At 41.9% G+C, this 26,435-nt stretch overlaps 1 non-coding gene across 1 annotated transcript; it reads right to left on the minus strand.

Annotated features, from left to right (window-relative positions):
* Positions 1–2,888: 2,888 nt before the first annotated feature.
* On the minus strand, positions 2,889–2,961 carry Trnaa-cgc (transfer RNA alanine (anticodon CGC)). The gene has a single exon. It is a non-coding gene; the product is annotated as a tRNA-Ala (tRNA).
* Positions 2,962–26,435: the final 23,474 nt, after the last annotated feature.

Genomic DNA, 26,435 nt, shown 5'->3' on the forward strand with positions numbered 1-26,435 from the left:
CCATTCGCGTGAAAGAGGAGGAGGAGGAGGAGGAGGAGGAGGAGGGCGAGCGGGGTTGATATTCACAGCCACTCTACCGTAAGATATTCCATTAGCCGTTCGCGTGAGAAACCGTTCTGAGAATAACACTTTTCGAGATGCGCAATACTGAAACTTGGAAATGTGCACAGCTCCACAACTTTGTAATAACGGATCTCATAGTCACGTTCAGTGTAACATAGTGCCAGACCTACTCAAATGAGGGTCTCTCGTATAGACATCATTTGTTATTAAGGAGGTAATATACTTACCGCTGTTCTCGCCCAACCGCGAACAACTCCGACAGTAATCTAAAAGCGAATACTGTGTGCAGTCAGACAATGGTGAACTCTCTCGGACGACTGCAACGCCGATCCCTGTGGCACATTAGACCTCACACAATGCTCGCCATCCACATCTACGTCGTCCATGGCTTTCCTCAATCGTTTAAGTCAAATGCTACGATATTTCCTTTAAAAATAACACGGTCGCCTTCCTTCCCCACCACTGCCCAATTCAGAGCCCGCATTCAGACTTAATCACGTCGTGCAGGGCAGGTACTTCAGAAGCTTACCGAAACATCCTTGATACCTGTAATGCCACAGTGTGTTCATCATGCGTTTTCAGGAGTTTCGTAACAAATAACACACTGATGTCTTTCCATTGCAAAAATTTGTATTTTTGTAACTGTGTCATCTGAATATTCAGCTATATTACCTGATTTCCATGCGCACCAATTTTTCAGCTTCTGACTTTGCTTAGTGACTACCTCAAAATGAGAGTCTGCTCGACTGGCAATGAGTGAATCAAATAACGAATACGAAACCAAATTCGTAGTATCTCACCTGAGGTGCAGCAGCGAGCCATGAAGCAGTGCAAAAGTAGCGAAGGGAACGTCAGCTACCTAATGACATTTTCAAAAATTGAATATTTCTTAATATACGAATTGAGATGGTATATTTACTGTCAGCACAATTTTTGATAGATTTTTTTTCAGTTTTAGTTAGTCGTCAGGTGTCATCTTATCAGTCTGTTCCACTATGTTGCTAATGATCATTTATTTGTCTTGGTAATTGTGTTTGGCTAAGTCCATGACTGCGTATCTACATCTACATACATCCCCCGCAAGCAACTGTGTAGGGCACAGTGGAGTACCATGTACCACTACTAGTCATTTCCTTTCCTATTCCACTCGCAAATAGATCTAGGAAAAAACGATTGTCTATAAGCCTCTGAACGAGCCTTAACTTCTCCATTTTATCTTCGTGGTCGTTACGCGGAATATACTTTCGCGGCAGTAGATCCGATCCGCTGAAGGTCATAATACCGGTCCTCTAAAATTCTGCAGTAATGCCTCGCGAAAAGTGCGTCGTCTTCCCTCCAGCTATTGCCATGTGGGTTCACGAAGCATCTTAGTACTACCTGGCGTGCTGATCGAACTTACCGGTAACAAATCTGGCAACACGCTTCTGAATTGCTTTTTTTGATGCCTTAGTGACCTAGTGGCGATCCGAAACGTTCGAGCAGTAGTCAAGAATGAGCCACACTAGCGTTCTACAAGCCGTCTCTTTTATAGATGTGCTACGCTTTCCCAAAATCCCGCCAATAAATCCCAACCGCGACAGACGAAGCAACAGATAAGTAAACCGCTTTTGTGACATTTACGGGTTCCCAACCAGGAGCGAATTTTATTGTATCATCTGTGTGCTTTAATAGTTTAGTATCTTGAGTTTCTGCGAGTAAATTTAAAATCTAATAGCCACAGTTCTCGCGTTTTCGTTTGCGTCAGAAAATAAACCGATTTTGTGACATATTACAAGTTCGATATCAGGGACAAATTATTTAGTTTCGCCTGAGTGCTTCGGCAGTTAGGTTCTTGAGTATCTGCGTATTACTAGACACAGTTAGTGCGTTTTCGTCAGGGTCTACAGTAGAGTTGCGCAGCACGTGCCGATAGTCGGTTTATCTGCATAGTTTGGTTTCCCACTGTCTTTGGTGTGGACAGGGACTGCGATTGTCGTGTGGGGATGCGAGTCGAGTTGGTGACACTTCGCTCTCAGCTTCAGGCTGTGATGGCTTCGGTTACACAGCTTGAGGCTGCAGTGGATGGGCACCACTGTTGTGGGCCGGCCGTCGGGATACACCGGACGTCCAGTGCGTCAGAGTCCTCCAATCGGTCCTCACCGGTGGCCAATGCAGTTACTGCTCGCACTGAGGCTGACCCCTCACTTGTGGTCGAGTAGGAGGTCGCCCTGGGGCGAAGCAGGCGGCGAAAGGCTTTCCAGGCGGCCGCACGCAAGGCCTGCCCGGTTTGTCTGACAAACGGGTTCCAGGTGCTGTCTGTGGGTGACACTGTCGCTGAGCCGGATGCTGTCGCCTGTCCTGTTTCAGAGAAAACCACTCAGCCTGCAAGATCCGGGCAATCGCAGAGGTTGGGATTATTGGTAGTTGGGAGCTCCAACGTTAGGTGCGTTATGGGGCCCCTTAGGGACTTAGCTGATAAGGAGGGTGCATACTGGGTGGAGTCGTTCCAGATGTGGAAAGGGTCCTCCGGGATGACATGAAGAGCACTGGTTGCAGCCAACTGCAGGTGGTTGTTCACGTCGGTACCAATGATGTATGTCACTTTGAATCAGAAGAGATTCTCTCTGGTTACGAGCGGCTAACAGGAGTGGTAAATGCTGCCAGTCTTGCTTGCAAGATTAGGTTAGTGTTGTTTAACGTCCCGTCGACAACGAGGTCATTAGAGACGGAGCGCAAGCTCGGGTTACGGAAGGATGTGGAAGGAAATCGGCCGTGCCCTTTCAAAGGAATCATCCCGGCATTTGCCTGAAACGATTTAGGGAAATCACGGAAAACCTAAATCAGGATGGCAGGAGACGGGATTGAACCGTCGTCCTCCCGAATGCGAGTCCAGTGTGCTAACCACTGCGCCACCTCGCTCGGTTTGCTTGCAAGATGAAAGCAGTGCTGACCATTTGGAGCATAGTCGACAGGACCGATTGCGGACCTCTGGTGCAGAGCCGAGTGGAGGGTCTGAATCAGAGCCTCAGACGGTTCTGCGACCGTGTAGCTGCAGATTCCTCGACTTGCGCCAAAGGGTGGTCGGGTTTCGGGTTCCGCTGAATAGGTCAGGTGTCCACTATACGCAGGAGGCGGCTACACGGGTAGCAGGGGCTGTGTGGCGTGGACTAGGCAGTTTTTTAGGTTAGAGGGTCTCGGGAAAACACAAGAAGAGCTCCAGTCACAAAGGGTGCAGGTTCAACACAGGAAGAACATAGATACAGGAACCATCGGTATAACAGTTGTAAATTGCCGTAGCTGTGTTGGGAAAGTAGCAGAGGTCCAAGCGCTAATAGAAAGCTAGTAGATATAAGCTCAGCCGAAATTTTTGCGAAGAACCTTACGGTGTTCCGAAAAGATAGGCTAAACACAGTTGGCGGTGGCTTGTTTGTTGCTGTTAGAAGTAGTTTAACTTGTCGCGAAATTGAAGTAGATACTTCCTGTAAGTTAGTATGGGCAGAGGTCATTGTTGGCAACCGGAATAAAATAATAATTGGATCCTTTTACCGACCTCCCAGTTCAGATGATACTGTTGCTGAAAGGTTGAAAGAAAACTTGAGTTTGATTTCAAACAAGTACGCGACTCATACATTAATACGAGGGCCGTTCAGAAAGTAACCTCCGGTTGATTTAAAAAAATACACCAAGTTAAATAAAAATATTTTAATACATACATCTTACAACTACATCTTTGCACTATTTTTCTACATAGTCTCCATAGCGATTGAGGCACTTATCGTATCTCTTCACAAGCTTTGAAATTCCTTCTGCATAAAAATCACACGCTTGTGCCTGGAGCCAGCCTGTGACCGTACAGAACTTACGGTAACCCAATCTTGCTGTCACTATCTCGTACAAGAGAGTCTTAAAAATCTGTGGAAAACCAGTAGACAACTCCGACATTGAGAAACGTCGATTTTCACGAACTTTTGCATCAACTGTCTGAACGAGTTCGTCAGTCACCAATGATGGTCTACCACTCCTCTCTTCATCATGAACGTTTTCTCGTCCACTTTTAAATAAACGTACCCATTCACAGACAACTCCTTCACTCATAACTCTTGGTCCATACACGGCACAAAGCTCACGATGAATAGCTGCTGCAGAATATCCTTTGGCTGTAAAAAACCTTATGACAGCACGCACTTCACATTTGGCGGGGTTTTCTATTGCAGCACACATTTCAAACTGCCACAAAAACTAAACTAGCGCAGGTACGACGTTCACTCGACCACGGCTTGATGCCGACTGACCTGTTGAGTGCGTGAACGCACAGATGGCGTCGCTACTCCCCCCACAACCCGCACTGTGACCAATCGGAGGTTACTTTCTGAACCGCCCTCGTAGTTGGTGGTGACTTTAATTTACCTTCGATATGTTGGTGAAAATACATGTTTAATTCCGGAGGTACGCATAAAATATCATCCGAAATTGTGCTAAACGCAATCTCTGAAAATTATTTCGAGCAGTTAGTTCATGAGCCCACGCGAATAGTAAACGGTTGTGAAAACGCACTTGACCTCTTAGCAACAAGTAATCCTGAGTTAACAACCAGCATCAAAACCGACACAGGGATTAGTGAACACAGGATTGTCGTAACGAGATTTAATACTGTAATCCCCAAATCCTCGAAAAATAAGCGAAAAATATACCTATTCAAAAAAGCAGGTAAAAATTCACTTGGCGCCTTCCTGAGAGACAAACTCCACTCATTCCAAATTAATAATATAAGTGTAGACCAGATGTGGCTTAAATTCAGAGAAATAGTATCGGCAGCAATTGAGAGGTTTATACCAAATAAACTAACAAACGACGGAGCTGACCTCTTTGGTACACAAACCGGGTTAGAACACTGCTGCCGACACAACGAAACAAACATGCCAAATTTAAACAGACGCAAAATCCCTAAGATTGGCGATCCATTACAGAAGCTCGAAATTTAGCGCGGAGTTCGATGCGAGACGCCTATAATAGTTTCCACAACGAAACTTTGTCTCGAAACCTGGCAGAAAATCCAAAGAGATTCTGGCCGTAAGTGAAGTATGTTAGTGGCAAGAAACAATCAATGCCTTCTCTGCGCGATAACAATGGAGATACTATCGAAGACAGTGCTGCCAAAGCAGATTTACTAAACACAGCCTTCCGAAATGCCTTCACAAAAGAAGACGAAGTAAATATTCCAGGATTCGAATCGAGAACAGCTGTCAACATGAGTAACGTAGAAGTAAATATCCTCGGAGTAGTGAAGTAACTCAAATCACTTAACAAAAGCAAGTCTTCTGGTCCAGACTGTATACCAGTTAGGTTCCTTTCGGACTATGCTGATGCATTAGCTCCATACTTAACAACCATATACAACCGTTCGCTCGACGAAAGATCCGTACCCAAGGAGTGGAAAGTTGCGCAGGTCACACCAATATTCAAGAAAGGTAGTAGGAGTAATCCACTAAATTACAGGCCCATATCATTAACGTCGATATGCAGCAGGATTTTAGAACATATATTGTGTTCGAACATTATGAATTACCGCGAAGGAAACGGTCTATTGACACACAGTAAACATGGGTTTAGAAAATATCGTTCCTGTAAAACACAACTAGCTCTTTACTCACATGAAGTGCTGAGAGCTAGTGACAAGGGATTTCAGATCGATTCCGTATTCCTAGATTTCCGGAAGGCTTTTGACACTGTACCACACAAGCGGCTCGTAGTAAAATTGCGTGTTTATGGAATATCGTCGCAGTTATGTTACTGGATTTGCGATTTCCTGTCCAGAGAGGTCACAGTTCGTAGTAATTGACAGAAAGTCATCGAGTAAAACAGAAATGATTTCAGGCGCTCCCCAAGGTAGTGTTATAGGCCCTTTGCTGTTCCTTATCTATATAAACGATTTGGGAGACAATCTGAGCAGCCGTCTTCGGTTGTTTGCAGTTGACGCTGTCGTTTATCAAAAATGGTTCAAATGGCTCTGAGCACTATGGGACTTAACTGTTGTGGTCATCAGTCCCCTAGAACTTAGAACTACTTAAACCTAACTAACCTAAAGACATCACACACATCCATGCCCGAGGCAGGATTCGAACCCACGACCGTAGCGATCGCGCGGTTCCAGACTGTAGCGGCCAGAACCGCTCGGCCAATCCGGCCGGCTGTCGTTTATCAACTAATAAAGTAGGTAGAAGCCAAACTGCAAAACGATTCAGAAAAAATATCTGAATGGTGCGAAAAGTGGCAGTTGACCCTAAATAACGAAAAGTGTGAGGTCATCCACATGAGTGCTAGAAGGAATTCGTTAAACTTCGGTTCCACGATAAATCAGTCTAATCTAAAAGCCGTAAATTCAACTAAATACCTAGGTATTACAATTACGAACAACTTAAATTGGAAAGAACACCTAGAAAATGTTGTGGGGAAAGCTAAAAAAACGCTGCGTTTTATTGGCAGGCCACTTAGAAAATGTAACAAACCTACTAATGAGGCTGCCTACACTACGCTTGTCCGTCCTCTTTTAGAATACTGCTGTGCGGTGTGGGATCCTTACCAGGTGGAACTGACGGAGCACATCGAAAAAGTTCAAAGAAAGGCAGCACGTTTTGTATTATCGCGAAGTATGGGAGAGTGTGTCACAGAAATGATACAGGATTTAGGATGGAAATCATTAAAAGAAAGGCGTTTTTCGTTGCGTCGGAATCTTCTCAGGAAATTCCAATCACCAACTTTCTCCTCAGAATGCGAAAATATTTTGTTGACACCGACCTACATAGGGCGGAACGATTACCACGATAAAATAAGGGAAATCAGAGCTCGTACGGAAAGATATAGGTGCTCATTCTTTCCGCTCGCTGTACGAAATGGCTCTGAGCACTATGGGACTCAACATCTGTGGTCATAAGTCCCCTAGAACTTAGAACTACTTAAACCTAACTAACCTAAGGACATCACACACATCCATGCCCGAGGCAGGATTCGAACCTGCGACCGTAGCAGTCGCACGGTTCCTGACTGAGCGCCTAGAACCGCTAGACCACCGCGGCCGGCTCGCTGTACGAGATTGTAATAATAGAGAATTGTGAAGGTGGTTCGTTGAACCCTATACCAGGCACTTAAATGTGATTTGAGAGTATCCGTGTAGATGTAGTCGAGCATTCGCCTTCCACATTACCAACCTGTCATGCTTTGCAACACTACGCCAGAATTCGTAATCGATGTGACTGTGTCAAGGAGCAAATTACTAATTCGAACATCACAGGATATTTTTTCCTACTCATCTGCATTCACTTACATATTCATATATTTAGAGCATGCTGCATTCATGAGGGCAGCTGTAAATTCTGTCTAACCCACCTTACATCACCCTTCAGTCACTCAAGGATGACACATTTCAGTACATCACAGCGTCATCAGCAAACAGTCGTAAATTGCTGTTCACCCAGTCATTTATGTGTATGGGGACGTACTTCCCTAGGGCATCGAGCCACTCAAATATCTAGGAACCTAAATTCTGCGCCCGGATCTTCGTTAATAGCTTGCGGTAGGACACCGTGAAATATAGGTAAATGGAATACGTTTGTTGCCATCCATCCATGGTCTGTAGGACATTATGTGAGATAAGGGCAAGCTGAGATTCGCACGAGAGGAGCTTTTTAAATCCGTGCTGATTTGTGAACCGAAGATTTTCTATCTCAAGGAAATTTATTATATTTGAACTCGTTCAAGAATTCTGTAGCAACCCGTTGTTAAGGATGTTGGTCAGTAATTATGCCAGTCCGTTCTTTTACCTTTCTTAGGTACAGCAGTCTCCTGCGCTTTTTTCCATTCGCTGCCGACTTTGCCCTGGGCGAGAGATTCGCGATTAAAGCAAGCTAAGTATGGGGCAGAGCCGCAGAGCAGTCTGCTTAAAACCGAATCGGGACTGCATCTGAACCTAGCGACTGATTTTATTTTTTTTTTTTTTTTTTTTCAGCTGTTTCAGTTGCTTCTCTACGCCATGGATGCATATTTCCATTTCCTCCTTGCAGAAGGACGTATTGCATGCCTCTATGAACAAGTGTACAAGACTCAGAATACTTCATCTTTATCCTCAGATACCACATACAGGGTATAACGACTTGACAGTGAGAACTGAGGCAGCCTGTGATGGGGCGGAATTCTGAGTCTGAAGCGGAGCAGCGGGCCGAGCCTCGGCAGGTAGAGAGTCAGTGCCGACCCATCCGTCAGCGCCACATCTCGGCCTCATCGTGAAGCGTCCCTCACGGTACGTCGCATTACACTCCATCAGCCCAGCCGGCACATATTTTTAGGAGACACAGAGCGGTACGGGGTAGTCGAGAGAGCGCCTCGACTATGAGATCCGGTGGCTGACAGGAGAGGACGCATGACACGTGCTTTAGACCCACAACAGACGGCCGCCCATATTAATTGTGGCAGTGGCTCACAACTTCCAGTGTACCACGGACAGCATTTGTAGAAAATACGATCTAATAGGGGGATCAATCCAAATTCGCGAGTATGTACGGATAAATATCGTAGTATTTTACCAAGTTTAGTTCCATTTAAGCTGAAACATTAACGCATTAGCGTACCTACCAAGTTTCGCTCATATACGATGATTACAGCGCACATCGGACGTCTTTGAGTTGCTTCACTTTAATTGTGGTTACAATTAAAGTGAAGCAACTCAAAGACGTCCGATGTGCGCTGTAATCATCGTATATGAGCGAAACTTGGTAGGTACGCTAATGCGTTAATGCGGAACCGAATTACCGTGGAAATAATTAGTCCCATTTGTGGTCATCAGGTGCAAATCAGGACCTGCACACTGTTTGTATGATGGTATGACATCCTTGCTCTCCTTTGACAAGCCATAACGTGAGTGGATAGTATGGGTATCGAGAAGAGAGACTGTGCACTGTTAGTGAAACTGTTTTATGTCGACAGCAGCAGTTTGAGAACTGCATTGAGAATCGCCGACCGAAGCGTCTGACGAGAGGTCCGATGTGATTAAATGGTTTAAAGAAGACGACAATGAAATTCGAAAATACTAGTGACCTCGATGTGGCACCTGAAAGAGAAAGGGATTTTATCTGGGTGAAACTTACTGACTAGCTTGCCGTTGCTGTAACTGATCGTGCAGCCCGTGACCCGGTTAGCGGTAGTGCTCGTGCAGTGTCTTGTCCTGCGGGGAATCCCAGGAATGATGTATTACCGCCAGCCACGAAAACCGACGTAAGGGCGTTGGTCTTAAGAGATCCCAAGGGGCGGGGGCCGTAGTAGACGCGTGTCTCACCTCGTCAGTGACAATCGGTTTCAGACCGTAAGGCAGTGCTCGGCAGATGCTTTGCTCCAGAAACAGCACTGACGTTGTGGGGCGCCACTTCGGGCCGCATACATACCAATATTATTACCTACATTAGTTTATATGTTAAGAGTTTCCAGTAGACTAGCTACGATAAGGATGCGACAAATTGACCAGCGACGCCCTGGTACAGATCATTAAAAGCCGGCACCATTCATTTCACTTCGCGTGGACTGTGAATGGTGGCTACAGTGAGTCACAGCGCCAGAGATTGCGCCAAAGAGTATTATTCCGCCGCCTCCACTGGCGCAATAGTAGTTCAGAGGTTGCCGTGGGCAGTCGTTGTTCTGTTGGGCGAGAGAGTAGACGATCTGAGTTTGACTGAAATGTTGTACTGTTCGGTTGGTGTAATGTATAGATGGAAGGAGATGCAATTGTTAGAGTATATTTGAGAAAGGAGATGGGCTATTTATTTATGATGCTGGTGTAATGGAATATTTTCGACAATATATAATGAGGTAAAAAGGTATTACAGTTTTCTTTAATAACAATCCCTCTTGCTCACAGGTACAGTCAACAAAGCATCTGGCTCGTGTTCATTTATTCGACTTGTAATTCTCGTTTCTATGTGCAATTATAGTATTTCTGATTTTTCAATTAGTTCATTGTAAATGGTGTTTAAAATATTTTGTCGTATTGAGAAAGAACCGAGCCAGATACATGTACATTGAGTTACACTATCACACACAGAACAGTTACACTTGTGCTTTGTTGTTTCGTAGCTTTTATAGTTGCAGGGGACTTAATTAATCAATTGTGTTAATGGAAATTCCTTGTCATTCTTTATTTTTATTTTATGCAGTCAGATTGCGTGATAATAACAGTCACGGCCAACCGGTTACGAGACTTCGTAATCAGTCACACAGCTAGTAAAATTATGGCATTTATTCATTAATATTAGTCTTTTCTTTTTAACTAATCCCCCATGCAACTGTTCTCAGTTTCAGATTGCTACCACCCTCAGAGCCCACAAACTCAAGATACTGTAATTGTCTGACGAAGTGTTGTTGGATTCTCCTTGAGAGCGGATGATTAACTGATCAGTAATATATTCAAATGCATTATGCTGTATGAAACACGATCAAAAATATTTACCAAATGGTTTGAATCTAATTTTTGTTGTACTCATTGTGTTGTATTGCAACAGCCTTAATTTAATTTCATATTCTTTGCCACAAATCAGAAATTCTTTAACGTCCATTAATGAATCGAAGTTACTTCTGTCTCAAAATTTATATCCTAGCAGCTGATCAGCACGAGTCGCGCATGCCCGTGAGTTTTCAAATAATAGAACATTTCTCAATCACAGAAAACAAAAAAACAAAAAAAAAAACAACGATCACAACTCGCAACATCGAAACAAACCACACGAAGTGTTTGTTCCTCCACAGAAAACCATAACACACCGTCTATACACCCAGTGTCAGTGTCAGTTCCGAAATTCGAGCAACTATGTGTCCAAGAAGATTAGGAATGCAGCAGGAAGCACAAAAGTCGTGGGTAATCATTTTAATTTAATACTATTTAATAGTAGTAATGTAAAACATGACAGCTGTTTGCGATCTGGACGAACAAGTTTGTAAAAAAAAAAAACATACTGCTACACCGAGTATGTTTTCAAATAAAGCGAAACGTGTTTGGACTAAATAAAACTTTGAACAATGGCACGTAATATAACACATATTACATGAATAGAATATTCCCTGCTTCAAATCCTCTAACCATGCAATGTTTGCGCTACCTACCCTTCTACCCCTAACGTAAGTGGTCAACTTTACTTAGCTTATGGCCAAACTCACCACCGTCAATTAAAATTCAGGCCATCTTAAAATATTACAGCTTTAATAAGATTTTTTTTGTTACTAAGCAGGAAAAACACACTGATAAGAAGTTCTTATCGTTAGTTGACGATTTTAGATTCAGCTGTTAGCTGCTAGATGCACATTATTATAAAATAAGGCTGAGAACAGCGGGCCGCACGAACGCTTCATTCGGGCTGCATGAGGCCGTGGACCGCTGTTTGACGACAACTGCCTTAAGGGAATTGTTGCTGTTAGTGAACGCAGGTTTCCGAGAGAACATCTGGAGTCGGATACTTCGCAAAACGCCATTGTGCATAGCGATAAAGTAAACGAAAAATGGACACTATCTGAATGAAGGCGTGTACTGTGGCCTCTTTTCAAATGATGCAAACCGTCAAGAGCACCGCTGGTGCAATCACGCGTTTCACATGCAGTGTATGGTGGGTTTAGTTCACTCCGAATGTGATTCCATAATTTTTTGGAATGTTTTTCGGACCATGTCTTTCGATCACTCATCCGGGTTACCATGAACATGATAAAAATGTTCAAATAACAAACAGGAACGCAGCCGAGTTACGTCGACATATGCCGATATTTCGACAGGAGCCATTTTCAAGGTAAAATTGTAGCAAGTAAGCGCTGTACAAGGGAATTTAAAAGCTCGATTTTCAGATAAACAGTTATTTGAACATTGTGTACGCCGGGAGTAACTTAGATCTCAGATGAGAAAATATTTTTATTTTAACATTCTCGGTGACTAAATATTAGCCTCTATTTTATATCTTCATGATGAGTGGGATGTGGACAGTCTCCCGTCTTCCATGATGATAAACTTAGATCTCAGACGAAAAAGTAATTTTATTTTAACATTCCCGGTGACTAAATATTACCCTTTATTTTATGTCTTCTTCATGATGAGTGGGATGTGGACAGTCCCCCACCTTTCATGACGGCAACTGCAGTATTTACAGGGCTGCACACACTTGTTCCTCGTCTGACGAACAATCAGACACCTTGTAGCACCTCGACTGATCCGCTAAATCATCCGATCTTAATCTCATAGCAAATGTCTGGGAATACTTGGATCAGTGGGTGGAATGTAGGAATTTGCATCCCTGAAATTTGGTGTGTTCATGAGATCTAATCATCAAAGAGTGCCTTCAGCTGAATACGGCATACCTCAAGAAACTTGCGGACTCTCTTGCCCGCAAAGTTCAGTTCATTATGAAGGCTAGAGTCGGTGTCAGACGGTATTAGCGGGATGCCACCTGAGGGAGACTACTTTTGTCCACTGAGCTTAATACAAGTGTGTGTAAGCATTGAAATTACCTCCTATCTATCCTTATTTTGGTTTTACTATGTCATCTAAATCATTTCAGGTGAAGGTCAGCCTTGTCCTTTATCAGCTGAAGTGGTGCTTGGTCTCTTGGTGGAATGATGGACACTATGTCACTACCCAGATAATCGGAGCTCCATACAAAAAACCACAACGCCATTGATCTGTCGTGAAGGATATGTCTCTGTTATCAACGGTAGCACAAAAAAAGTCGAAGCTATAATCGTTATGTACGACCTCAATTATTTGCTGCATGTATTCCAGTTTCTCTCTTCCACTATAACTTTCACACGCTGCAGCCCCCTTTAGTACCATGCATACTTGATGTCTTACCAGATGTCGTATCAGTCTATCCCTTTTTCTTGTCAGTGTTTATCATGTATTTCTTTCCTCGCCTATTCTGCGGAGCACCTCCTCATTCCTTGCCTAATCTGTGAACCTAATTTTCAATACTTTTCTGTAGCACCACATCTCAAATGCTTCGATTCTCCTCTGTTCAGATTTTTCCAAAGCGCAACTAGTATACAATTCTGTGCTCCAAAAGTACATTCTCAGACATTTCTTCCTCAATTTAAGGCCTATGTTTAATACTAGTAGACTTCTGTTGACGAGGAATACCATTTTTGCCATTGCTCTTCTGCTTTTTATGTCCTTGCACCTTCCGTCATGTGTTGTTTTGCTGCGTTAGCGATCTACCTGGCAGGGCCGCCACCGGCCAGTCTGACCAGTGACGTTTATCTTTCCTTTTTTCCGGTTTAACTTTTTCTTTCAATTCATTACTGTGTCTTTAAATATCTCTAATGTAATTTTCTCATTCTACTGATGTGTTATGCTTAAATTTTTCTATAGAAACTGTAATTAAGTAGAGGATAGAGACTGGGAGTAAATAATACAGCGTAAATAAAATATTCACAGAAATAAACTATACTACTAAACTTACAAATCCAAATAAACATATAAAATACCATTTTTATCTGCATGATTTGTCCTCAGTTAAAACCTCAAACAGAACATAAACATATATTTATTAGGAAATACAAAGAAAAATTGTCATAAACTGCTGTGGCAATTACAAAAAAATAACATAGTCTTTCTCCGTGGCATGTGTTCCGTCAAAGCTACCATATTTGTCAAAAAACTTTGCACACCTGTACTGAACACTTCCCACACATGGACCACATATGAATTTCTTGCACTACGCAAGCAGATTTATGGATTTGTTAGAACTTCTGCATCCTCCTATCTGGCAAGTCTTCCGCACTGGTACATTAAGTATTTCAGCAGTCGCATGAACAGGCCCTTTCCTTGATTATACGCATATAAAGAGAAGAGTTCTTCTGCTAATATGGAAAGAAGCATTTGCCAGGTAACTTTTTATCCTGTTGTCTTTCTGTAAAAGAACTATCCCGGCAAGGTCTAGCACGATGAAAAAAATATGCATAGGCCGCCTACAGCAGCCGTACGGGACAGGGTACAGACGAGACATCTTGTCCAGAATATTAGTTCCAAATTTTATGAGATTTTAGAAGCTACCCTCAAAAAATCGATGCACCATAATAAAAAGGGGCACTAAGTTTCCGCACAGCATACAACGCATCGACAGAACACAGCAACTAAAGTATGTCAACTGTTCCAATAAATAAAGTAAACTGTAAAGAAAAAGAGGGAACGAGATCACAACAATGAAATAAAATAAGCGGATGTAAAGAGCCCTTATTGTAACTTTTAGAGTCAGGAAACCTAAGAAATATCACACTGGCCAGGAACACTGGGTGCCATCCTTTAACATATTTTTTTTTAATTCGTTTGGCTTTCATAACTGATGTTTCTTTTCTACAGAAATTATAAACGACCAAAGTATATTGAAGCCCCAAAATTAAAACTTGTGGTATTTATTAACTGTTAAACAATACTCATCGGTCAGATTGACCTGCACGGTCCTTCTAGTGCTAGGTAGCAAAATTCCTTTACTTCATCTATTTCGTGAACACCAATTTTGATATTAGCTTTAGCGGAATTCTCTTTTCTGCTACTTCTCACTACTTTCGTCTTTCTTCGATTTACTCTCAGTTCATAGTCTGTACTCATTAGTCTGTTCATTCCATTCAACATATCCTGTAATTCTTCTTTACTTTCACTAAGGATAGCAATGTCATCAGCGAATCTTATCTTTGTTATCCTTTCACCTCGAATTTTAGTCCCATTCTTGAACCTTTCTTTTACTTGTATCATTGCTTTTTCCACTTATAGATTGAACAGTAGGGGTGAAACTCTACATCCCTGTCTTACAACCTTTGTAAAAAGAGCACTTAGTTCAGGGTATTTCACTCTTTTTGCTTCCTCTTGGTTCTTGTACACATTGTATATTACCCGTCTTTCCCTGTAGCTTACCCCTACTTTTCAGAATTTCGAACATCTTGCACCATTTGACATGGTTACATACTTTTTCCAGGTTGACAAATCATATGAACGAATCTTGATTTTTCTTTAGTCCTGCTTCCATTATCAAACTGCCTCTATGGCGTCTTTTCCTTTTATAAACAATAAATACAGAAAATTTGTAGACGATTATGGTTTGGACTTAACAAATAATATAATCTTTGTATATAAAAATTCAGATTGCACATGTTTGCACTCGCAAATCTCGAAAAATTAGACGGTCGTTTGATTTGAAATTTTGCTTTCTATAGAAGTTTTCCGATCATGTCGTTGCGAACGCAAATTCAAGCGGCGCGCCAGTATAGTTGGTGTCAGTTGTTCTCATGGCCTAGATGATAGCGCACAAGACTTCTCAGCTTGGACTCGTGTTTGATCCATGTCCAACTTTTGTATCGCTCCCTTGTTCGGTTTTAGGAAATCAAACGAAGAACACGTTTGGTGACACCATCTCTAGCGGGATGCTTCAATTTGCGCGCGCAACACTCTTATTGCCTAACTTCAGTGCTAATTAACTCGGAAATAGTTATCTCTCAGCACAACTTATCTTGCAGAAACACAGTTTGCTTCTGCCATGTATTGTTGTGTTATAGTCGAAAGACAGATCAGCAGTATATTACGGATTTTGCAGCTGACTGCTGTTCTTCTTTACACTTGAATATTCAAAGGTCGCTGCCCGCCACCGTTACCCTATGGACTCCAGATAAATATATATTTATGCACTAAAATGGCAAAAATGTAACTGTTTACAAACTAAAACATACTAAAAGTGTTCTACTCAGAGTTCAGTGTATTAGTTTTCAGTTTACTTAGCAGCTCTGTGTTATAAGAGCTTGTGGTTTTCATGTTAACAATTATATAGACGAAGTTACTCAGAAAAGATTGTGACTGCTACACATTCCAAGGAATTTTACACATTTTCCTACTGTACTGATGCACATTTTTGCATCTCTTTGACATTTTTGAGTTTCAAGACAGCTCAAAATACTAGCTTTTGAAGGTTTTTCCCTTATTTTTAAAGAGGACGACCCCTGGATCTCCTTTCTCTTTCAGGCAAGCGGCTCAGTCTACAAAATTTCTCTAATCCGCCACTGTGTGGCACCTTTCAACCAGAATACGAATCCAATGAAGAACCGTTGGCATTTGTGGAGACGCGATGCAAGAAGAATTCCAGAGCTTCTGTAAGATGATACGAAAATGTGTGTGCCAAAGTGGAACGCATGTTTCCGGCGACTACCTTGCGAGATAAAGTCACTAGTGAATGCCATTAGCAACTCCGTTGAAACGAACATTCTATATGTTTATACACCCGTCATTAAACGTAATTTGTTTTGTTCGTAAAGTTATATTATTCTTCGTTACACTTTTCAAGCTATTGGTGTAATACTGTAATAACATAGAACTGGAACAGAAGCCTGGCGATAGCATAAGCAAGTTATGTAATGACTGATAGTTCTTATGAAATATATGTAATTTTTTTTTCTTTCGGGTTGTGCTATTTTTTTAGCCTCTAAATATCTCCTGTACCAAACGTAAGCGAGAAATTGTTGCGCATGTTCTGTTCTTTGCCAGACCCTGCAGCTGTTTCTCCTTACTGCTTTGTAATTTCTGTTTGTTGTATCAGATGTTCTGTTTATAGTATCTTTTCATATCGCACTTTATCTGCTCACCCAGTTTTAACATTATTCTATAGCACTGCGTTTCAAATACTTCCAAGTTCTTGTTCTCTAGTTTTCCCAATGCCCATCTCTAACTTCCATGTGTACAGTTTATTACAGATTTGTTCATTTACATGTAGAACTGTTTTAATCTTACAACTCATTGCTCTCTGAGATATGAGCCGATTGCAGAGGGGGTACGACGGTGTAGACTTCGAAAAAAAAAATCTATGGGGTTCTGCAATACAGAGTCGTTGTAACAGCCCCATCTGCTTCCCACGTTCAGGGGTGTCACACCAAGAGGATTTGCAGTACCATCACTTTAGTTTTGAGCACTCATCAGCTGATTGAGAATAGCAGCATTTTGATATAGCTAGACTTGCGATTTTTAGTTATACTTTTTCGTCACATAGCTACACATCATGTTCTACTAAACAACTGCTTAACAGCAAAGCAACTTTTATACGAATATTTGAACTGGATGTGCTACAGAGAGTAATTCAAATCGAGAACGTTATCTGGCCAAGACAACAGTCGACGAAAGAAATCATACAGAAGTCCCTCTGGCGAGCAGCCCTATTTGTCTCCCGTATATTTCTGTATTGTTGACACAGTCAGGTAGTTTTTGTGTTGTTGATACAAATGAATATTCTCTCCTGTATTATATTACTTTTACGGAGATTAAGCTACATGCCGTACGTCCTGTTGGGGATGGAATAACTCAGCCTTCCTCCCTCCGGAAACTGAGTCACGCAGACAATTATAATAATACACAACGTAAGACAGATTCTGAAACGTAAACAATTTGGAATTTTCATGTACATAATGTTTGGATAGAGCTGAAAGGCTTCCTAAATGACAGAAAAAAGAAAAACTGTGTTTTTTCAAGGCCTGTAACTTCAGTGTTCGATTTTTCGGTGTGACAGTCATCAGAACAACTAAACACCTCGTTTATCAGAAACGAGTCGCGAATACCACTAAACTATTCGCATTATGCGAGGGATTCACCGTTCTTTATGAACCAGAAGTTTCACTGCCAATTCGGAAATTATATATAAGATAAAGTAAAGCAATCGCAGAAAAGATAAAGGAGAGAATTTTTGTGATTCTCTCATCATAAACATCACTTTGTTGAGACCACAACTTTTCTCGAAAAGCTTAAAGTTTCGACCAACGTAGCCATCGTATCTGTTTTCCTCTCTCTTATTCGGGCTTCCAGCTTGCATACAGCGTACTCCCCGTTTCAGAGGCGTCATTTATCACCTGCGTGAAGATTTTTTTGCTTCAAAAACGTGCTCATGTTTTCGCCTTCTTACAGTGTAATTAGCGCCATCGCATCAGAGACATTTCGCCGCATCCTCGTACCTGACGTAGACTGCGAATTAGTGAGCAATTACGTTAACCGTTTTTAAATGAGCGGTAACGACTGTTCCTGCTAGACGTTGTTAGCAGATAATAAATTCTAAGCTCGCGCAAAATCTGCGTGAGTAGGCACGAAAGGGCTTGTTGCATCTTAAGCAGGTCAGAGACAGTGTTTTGTGGCTCACGTTGACTGCGGGACTGCATAATAGATCGATTTGTTATTCATGCATCGATGAACCAATATCGTGGCCTGTATCAGCGGTATCGTTAGTCTGCGACTAAATTACGCCAGTGATCTTGCATTAATGAATACCCACTCAACTCCTCGCTGCATTTAAGGACCGTTTTAAAATCTGTCTGCGTGCTGATGAATGAAGGACGGTGAGAGATGTTCACAGCTTGCTCTCTGCGTTCACCCTGACTGTTACTGTACTGCAAGACATCACGCGAACTCGACAAACTGTCGATTAAAAAAGAGGGAAAGAACTAAGAAAATTATCAAACTCTGATCCCTTCGACTATAGAATATCATCTGTATTACGGAAGAGTATTAATTGAATAAACGTTATAATTCATTCATCGTTCGCAGTTTCTAAAATACATTTCCTTACTTTAACTGTTTTAGCAACAAAAAGATAAAATAACTGATGTCATATGTCACAATATTACATCACCAGCTTCTGTTTGTAACTAAAATATACTGCGCTGGCGTGGTTTCTCAGATAGCTGTAAAGATAACTGAGAGTAAGAACGGAATTATTTAAATTGTATCTGCGTACTTGCAGAGACTTCACGTCAAATCGAGAAGATGAGCCCAGGAGAAGAAATTCCACAAGACTGGGAAAAGTGATCGTCTGATAGATTTAGAAGAAATGACTGCACCAATTTTTCTGCAATTACACTCCTCAGTGTCTGCTACATTTCCAAGTGTATACTGAATAGAATGCAGCCACTAGCTGCGGAAATGAGTGATGCCTAAATGGTTTCATAATCGATCCACAATCCATAACGGCCACGTTGTCCGACAGTTCACTGAGAAGTTGTGGAACATAATGAATATTTCGTATGGCGTAAGTGTATATTTATCAGCGAAGCGCAATGACGTGCATTTTGGAAATCGATATTGTCGACAGACTCATTAATCTGATTACACAGTGTCTAAGTAACACCAAGTTTACAACGAAATTGTGGTGACATCCGATGTAATTCGAGGATTCACACGGGCATGAGTCAGTCTTGCAGTAGAGATAATAATTAAAGAAATATTTAACTATAACTTCAACAGATATCAAGTCTGGTGTGAGATTATCATTCTCAGTCACTAATCATATACTTTGAAGACGCTGTCTTAATGTTTAAATGTAGTGAAAACTTGTGTAAATCTGCGAGTGGACGGAAGCTGCAGTGCACATTATCAATGTAATCGTAAATTTGCCAAGAACACAGAAAGGGCAAGCAAGGACAAGAGGTTCATTTCAGCGTGTTATACTGGAAAGACAATCCTATAGAATGATCAGAAAATTCAAGCAACTGGCAACAATTTTAATAGAAAACGCCTGAAGGCATAAGAAGATGAACGCATATATCCAAGCCAGGACTCGCTCTTACTATAGAGTGTTTGGGTGCACCATGTCTTACATCCATTTCTATCACTGATTGGAAGACTCTAAGCCACATACCTGTACGTTTTTCAAGAGAGTTCAAATTTCAAATATACAAGCCAGTGATCCAACTAGTGATAGAAATGGATGTAAGGCATGGAGCACCCAAAAACAGGTTTTCTTAATCAATTTGCTTTTGAGCGAAACCTGTCAACAAAAATCTTCGGTGCTGAACAAAATGTAGAGTCTGGCAGATCAAATGCAGTCTTGAGATGGGTGAAAAATACGTAAGCCAATACTTGCTGAGCCTGAAGAACTGCGATGTCAACTCAGTGAACTGTTGCCTCTCTGCCTTCCGTTCACTACTGTCATCGTAACTCTAAGTAATAGTCGTGGAAAATTTAACTGCGACCTGGACGATTTTTGCTCTTTTTCTTTTTTAGTCATCAATCTTCGGACTCGTTTGATGCGGCCCGCCACGTATTCGTCTCCTGTACCAACCTCTCCATCTCAGAATAGCTCTTGCAACCTACGTCCTCAATTATTTGCTGCATTTATTCCAAGCTCTCTCTTCCTCTACAGTTTTTGCCCCCTAGAGCTCCCCACATTAGTACCATGGTAGTCATATCCTGATCTCTTAACATATGTTCCGTTATCCTCTCCCTTCCTCTTGTCAGTGGTTTCCACATATTCCTTTCCTCTCTGATTCTGTGCAGAACCTCCTTTTTCATTACCTTACCAGTACACCTAATTTTCAACATTCGTCTGTAGCACCGCATGTCAAATGCTTCGATTCCCTTCTGTTCCGGTTTTCCCACAGTACATGTTTCGCTACCATACAGTGCTGTGCTCCAGACGTACATTCTCAGAAACTTCTTCCTCAAATTAAGACCTATTTCTGATACTTGGCCAGCAATGCCCTTTATGCCGGTGCTAGCCTACTTTTTCGGTTCTCCCTGCTCTGCGTGTCAATTGTTATTTTGCTGCCTATGTCGTAGAATTCCTTAACTTCATCTACTTCATGACCATCAATCCTGATGTAAAGTTTCTTGCTGTTCTCATTTCTGCTACTTCTCATTACATTTGTCTTTCTTCGATTTACTCTCAATCCTTATTATGTACTCATCAGACTGTTGATTCCATTCAGCAGATCATGTGATTATTCTTCACTTAGGATAGCATTATCATCATCGGATCGTATCATTGATATCCTTTACCTTGAATTTTAATTCCACTACTGAATCTTTCTTTCATTTCCATCATTGCTTCTTCGATGTACAGATTGAACAGTAGGGGCGAAAGACTACATCCGTGTCTTACACACTTTTTAATCCGAGCATTTCGTTCTTGGTAGTGCACTCTTATTATTCGCTCTTGGCTCTTGTACATAATGCATATTACGCGTCTGTCCCTGTAGCTTACACCTATTTTCCTCAGAATTTCGAACATCTTGCAACGTTTACATCGTCGAACGCTTTTGCCAGGTCGACAAATCCTATGAACGGGTCTTGATTTTTCTTTAGTCTTGCTTCCATTATCAACCGCAACGTAGAATTGCCTCTCTGGTGTCTTTAGCTTTCCTAGAACCAAATTGATCGTCATCTAAGATACACTCAATTTTCTTTTCCGTTTTTCTGTCGATTATTCTTATCACCAACTTGGATACATGAGCTGTTAAGATGATTGTGCGATAATTCTCACATTTGTCAGCTCTTGCAGTGTTCGGAATTGTGTGGATGATATTTTTCCAAAAGTCAGATGGTATGTCGTCAGACATTCTACTCACCAAAGAGAATAGTCAGTCGTTTTGTTGCCACTTCCCCCAATGATTTTAGAAATTCTGATGGAATGTTATCTATTCCTTGTGCCTTATTTGATCTTACGTTCTCCAAAGTCTCTTAAATTATGACTCTGCTCCTGAATCGTCTACCTCTTCTAAATCGACTCCTGTTTGTTCTTCTATCACATCAGACAAATCTTCCCCCTCATAGAGGCCTTCAGTGTACACTTTCCACCTACCCACTCTCTCCTCTGCATTTAACGGTGGAATTCCGGTTGCACTCTTAATATTACCACCCTTGCTTTTAATTTCACCAAAGGCTGCTTTGACCTTCCTATATGCTGAGCCATTCCTTCCGACTACGATTTCTCTTTCGATTTCTTCAGATTTTTCATGCAGTCATTTCGTCTTAGCTTCCCTGCACTTACTGTTTATTTCATTCCGCAGCGACATGTATTTTTGTATTCCGAATTACTCTGAACGTTTTTGTACTTCCTTCTTTCAACGATCAGCTGAAGTATTTCTTTCGTTAACCATTTCTTCGCTGTTACCTCCTTTGTGCCTATGTTTTTCTTTCTAACTTCTGTGATTGCCCTTTTTAGAGATGTCCATTCCTCTCCAACTATACTTCCTACTAAGCTATTGCTTATTGCTGTGTCTATAGCCTTTGAGAAGTTGAAGCGTATCTCGTCATTCCTTATTATTTCTGTATCCCATTCCTTTGCGTTCTGATTCTTCTTCACTAATCTCTTAAGCTTCAGCCTACTCTTCATCACTACTACGTTGTGAACTGAATCTATATCTGCTCCTGGGTACGCCTTACAATCCAGTATTTGATTTAGGAATCTCTGTCTGACCACGATGTAATGTAGCTGAAATCTTCCTGTATCACACGACCTTTAATCACGTATACCTCCTCCTCTTATGATTCTTGAACGTAGTATTCGCTTTCACTTGGTGAAATTTATTACAGAACTCGATTAGTCTTTGTCCTCTCTCATTCCCTGTCCCAAACCCATAGTCTCCTGCAACCTTTTCTTCTACTCCTTCCTCTACAACCCGTGATCTTTTCTTTCTTCGGGGTCATATTAAAGCTAATTTTGCAGGCGCTGCCGTACGAAATTAAGACAAATTAAAAAGAACGCTCTTTTAACTCAAGACCTTTGCGAGAAAGGCAAAAACCATTAAAATTTTAGCCAGTAGTTGTCACAAGTGGTATCTCGGATTATGCTCTGGCAACCCTTTATATATACTACATTATGCTATTTATTGTTCACAATATTGACTTATTCAGAAGAAACTGTGATAATCAGTGAACACTAGACGTAAAAACGATTTGCACTTGGATATCACCTCTTTAAGCATCGTGTGCACTGCAGAAGGCTTCATAATCAATAAGCTTCCAGCATAGAAGAAAAAATTGATAAACGCCAAATGTTCAAATCCAACTTGAAACAACTTCTTACATTCCGTTTAGTTCCTAGCAGTAGTTAAGAACCTTTCTCAGTAATGTGTTATTTATTTGTGTACTCTCTCACAATGTTTTTGTGTTTCCTTAATTCGTCAGTTTCTGTTCATTATACAATTTGCAATCAATATTCTGCAAATTATGTGCTGGACTCGTACCGAGACGAAGTATCTTTGACTCGCAAGGTCCAGAGAATCTGATAATAAGGAAGGATACGTGACATTTATGCCAGAAAAGAAGAGAGGTAAATGTTTCGTGGATAAGTACATCCGCATTCAGGACTGAATAAAGTGAAAAGTTCCTCTTCTACATTCTTCTACACTCGAGAAATGTTACACAGAAAATACACCATCAATGTGAACATGATGCGACAGGCTCTCTAAAAAGTTCGTTACCCGGGAAAGAAATTCCGTAACGGAGGTTGTCGCTCTTTCCAGAACTGGTTGACAGCTATTGGAGGGTGGGCGTGGCCGCGGCCGGTCAGTGGCACACGGCGACGTGGGAGGCCAGCGACCAGAGCGGCACACTGACGACGAACGAACAGGCGCATCCGTCTCAGTCGCGGCGGAACGTCAGCCAGCAATGGGACGTGCAGGAGCCGCGCCTCGCCACACAACGCCCCCATGTGTGCGCCGCGTCACACGCCCCCACCAGCTGTTAATCACGTCCCACGGAGGAGTCATCGCAGCAGCCTTTCCAGGCCTTGCGTGCGTTCAGCTTACGAAACTTGGGAATGCAAATGTGCTGTGAGTTCATCCCCTACCAACACACACACACACACACACACACACACACACACACACACACACGTCTTGTTTCAAATAAAAATGACCCAGAAGTAAATTAAACATAGTTCCAATTCCCACTATTCTAACAATTTACCATTGGCTGTAAGGTAAATGCCGGAAGTGGTGATCCTCTCCCATTTATCTTCATTTCGGACCCATCTCTTCTTCCCGCGGCCAGCTAGCTCGGTACTTGCGCGCAAAACACCGCGACTGTCTTATGGGCCGAATGTCTAGCAGAACACTCTACTCCTTGCAGTAGAGAATGAAAAGTATAAAGAAAAAACAGTCAACAGAGAGCCAGGAGTGTGAGATATAATTCTATTTAACTCGCCGTGTCCGGCAAAAAAGAGAGGTGCAGCGCGACAAAACGATCTATTCCAAATCGACTGCTACAGATGAAAACTGTTTTATCGTCGTAACCTAAATTCTACGTAATAAAAGTTGGTTCTGATGTAACAAACATACTCTTTCGGCCACTGTACAAAATTATTCTAAATTATCCGTCCCTTTTCGTATCAATATTTTTGCTTAAATTCGCTTTAAGGCTTTCTGCATGGATACAGTTTTCATATAATCATCCGCAGCTTTACTAACACGTATTAGAAGTCAGAACCTCTTATTCACTGTGACATGGGTTCTGTGGGAGATAGCCTGGTATGAGAACCTGGCTCATTTTAATTTCGACACTTTTAAGAAAACTCTTTTGGAGCAATTGACGTTTACCAACCGAAGCAGCAGGTCAAAATACCTTTTAACATTTGCCACCCGTGTCATCCTGGTTCAATCAAAACAGTACACACACAATTTGCATGGAACCAGAACCGCCGATTTTGATGGATCTGCAGTGTCATTTCGATGCACTGAACTATCTCTATTATCAGCCATCAACAGAGTTTAAATATACGCAATACCTTACTCAGTTTGAAACATTACACAAGTCGTAATTCTGACGCCATGGGAATAGTGTCATTAGCCCCTAGAACAAAAGCTACAGTCTCAGAAGGAGAGTGGTCGTTTCTGGCAGTGGTACTTGCGTGAGAGGTGCCTGTGGTCAGACGACAGATGTGCGTACGATTAGAAAAGGGCGCTGCGTTGTCTTTGTCTATGGTGAACGGGGCAATACTGACTCATTAAAGCTGCAAGATACATCATTTCTGCAGTGCATCGACCTGTTGTTGTTTAAACGCAGAACATAAACAAAGATTATTCAAAGTGTCTGTTTTTCGCTTGTAAAACGTAAGGATCCCCTCAAACATTCATATGAAGGCGTGGACTTACGTTCTGGACAAGTAAAGACAACAATGAAAGTACACTCTAAGACAATTCGGAAGATGTGATCTACATGTATAGACAAACAATTGATTACAATTTCGGAAAAAAAAACATGATTTATTCAAGAGAAAGAGCTTCACGAATTCAGCAAGACAGTAACGTGTTGGTCTAGTACTGGCCCTTATGCAAGTAGTTATTCGGATTGGCATAAATGCACACAGTTGCTGGACGTCTCGCTGAGGGATATCGGGCCAAATCATGTCCAATTGAGGCGCTAGACCGTCAAAGTCCCGAGCTGGCTGGAGGTCCTTTCTCATAATGCAGGTCAATCCGAAAGAACAGATACCATCTTCATGTAGTTAAGGCTAACTGGCCATTGACCTTCTTCTTCTTCTGTGCTGGATGCACACCCATTGCCCGAACTCTTCCGGGACTCGGTAAGATTGTCTGCTGCGAGTAATGAGTGTAGTGTGTGGACATTAAGTTGGGAATGTGGGTCTCACGGGGAGCGTGCAAGGGATAAATCCCTGCAGTCGCGTTATCCTCTGTGCCCTCGGTGGCTCAGATGAATAGAGCGTCTGCCGTGTAAGCAGGAGATCCCGGGTTCGAGTCGCGATCGGGGCACACATTTTCAACTGTCCCCGTTGATTAACGAGTATATCAACGCCTGTCGACAGCTTAGGGTCTTGATTTAATTATAATTTCATTCAAAGAGATTTTGGTCATATATAAAGCACCCCAGAGACAAGACGCTGTCAATACCTTCACCGCGCGATAGCAGTTTTAATGTCACTGATGGCAGCGCCACTGAGGCAAAGTTACTAAACACGATTTTCCGAAACATCTTCACCGAAGAAAATGAAGTAAATATTCCTTAATACGAATGTAGAACAACTTCTAACATGAGTAACTTAGAAGTAGATATCCTCGGTGTAGTGAAGCAGCTTAAAACACTTAATAAAGGCAAACTCTACGGTCCAGGTTGGATACCAGTCAGGTTCCGTTCAGAGTATGCTGCTACAATAGCTCCATACTTAACAATTATATACAACCGCACGCTCGACGATAGCTCCATAATCCGCTGAATTACAGACCCGCATCACTAACGTCGGTTTTCAGTAGGATTTTGAAACATATGCTGTGTTCGAACATTATGAATTACCTCGAAGAAAACGCTTTATTGATAAACAGCCAACACTAATTCAGAAATATTGTTCTTGTGCAACACAATTGGTTCTCTATTCTCACCAAGTAAAAAATTGCTGTCAATACGGGATGTCAGAGTGATTCTATATTTTTATATTTCCAGTATGCTTTTGACACCGTTTCTCACAAGCGATTTCTAAAAAAATTGCGTACCTGTGGAGCATCGCCTCAATTGTTCAACTGGAATCGTAAGTTCCTGTCAGAAAGGTCACAGCTCGTAGTAACTGACGGAAAGTCACCGAGTAAAACAGACGTAATATCTGGCGTTCCCCAAAGGAAGTACTTTAGGT

The sequence above is a fragment of the Schistocerca nitens genome, chromosome 2, assembly GCF_023898315.1.
Source record: "Schistocerca nitens isolate TAMUIC-IGC-003100 chromosome 2, iqSchNite1.1, whole genome shotgun sequence".
Classification (NCBI taxonomy): domain Eukaryota; kingdom Metazoa; phylum Arthropoda; class Insecta; order Orthoptera; family Acrididae; genus Schistocerca; species Schistocerca nitens.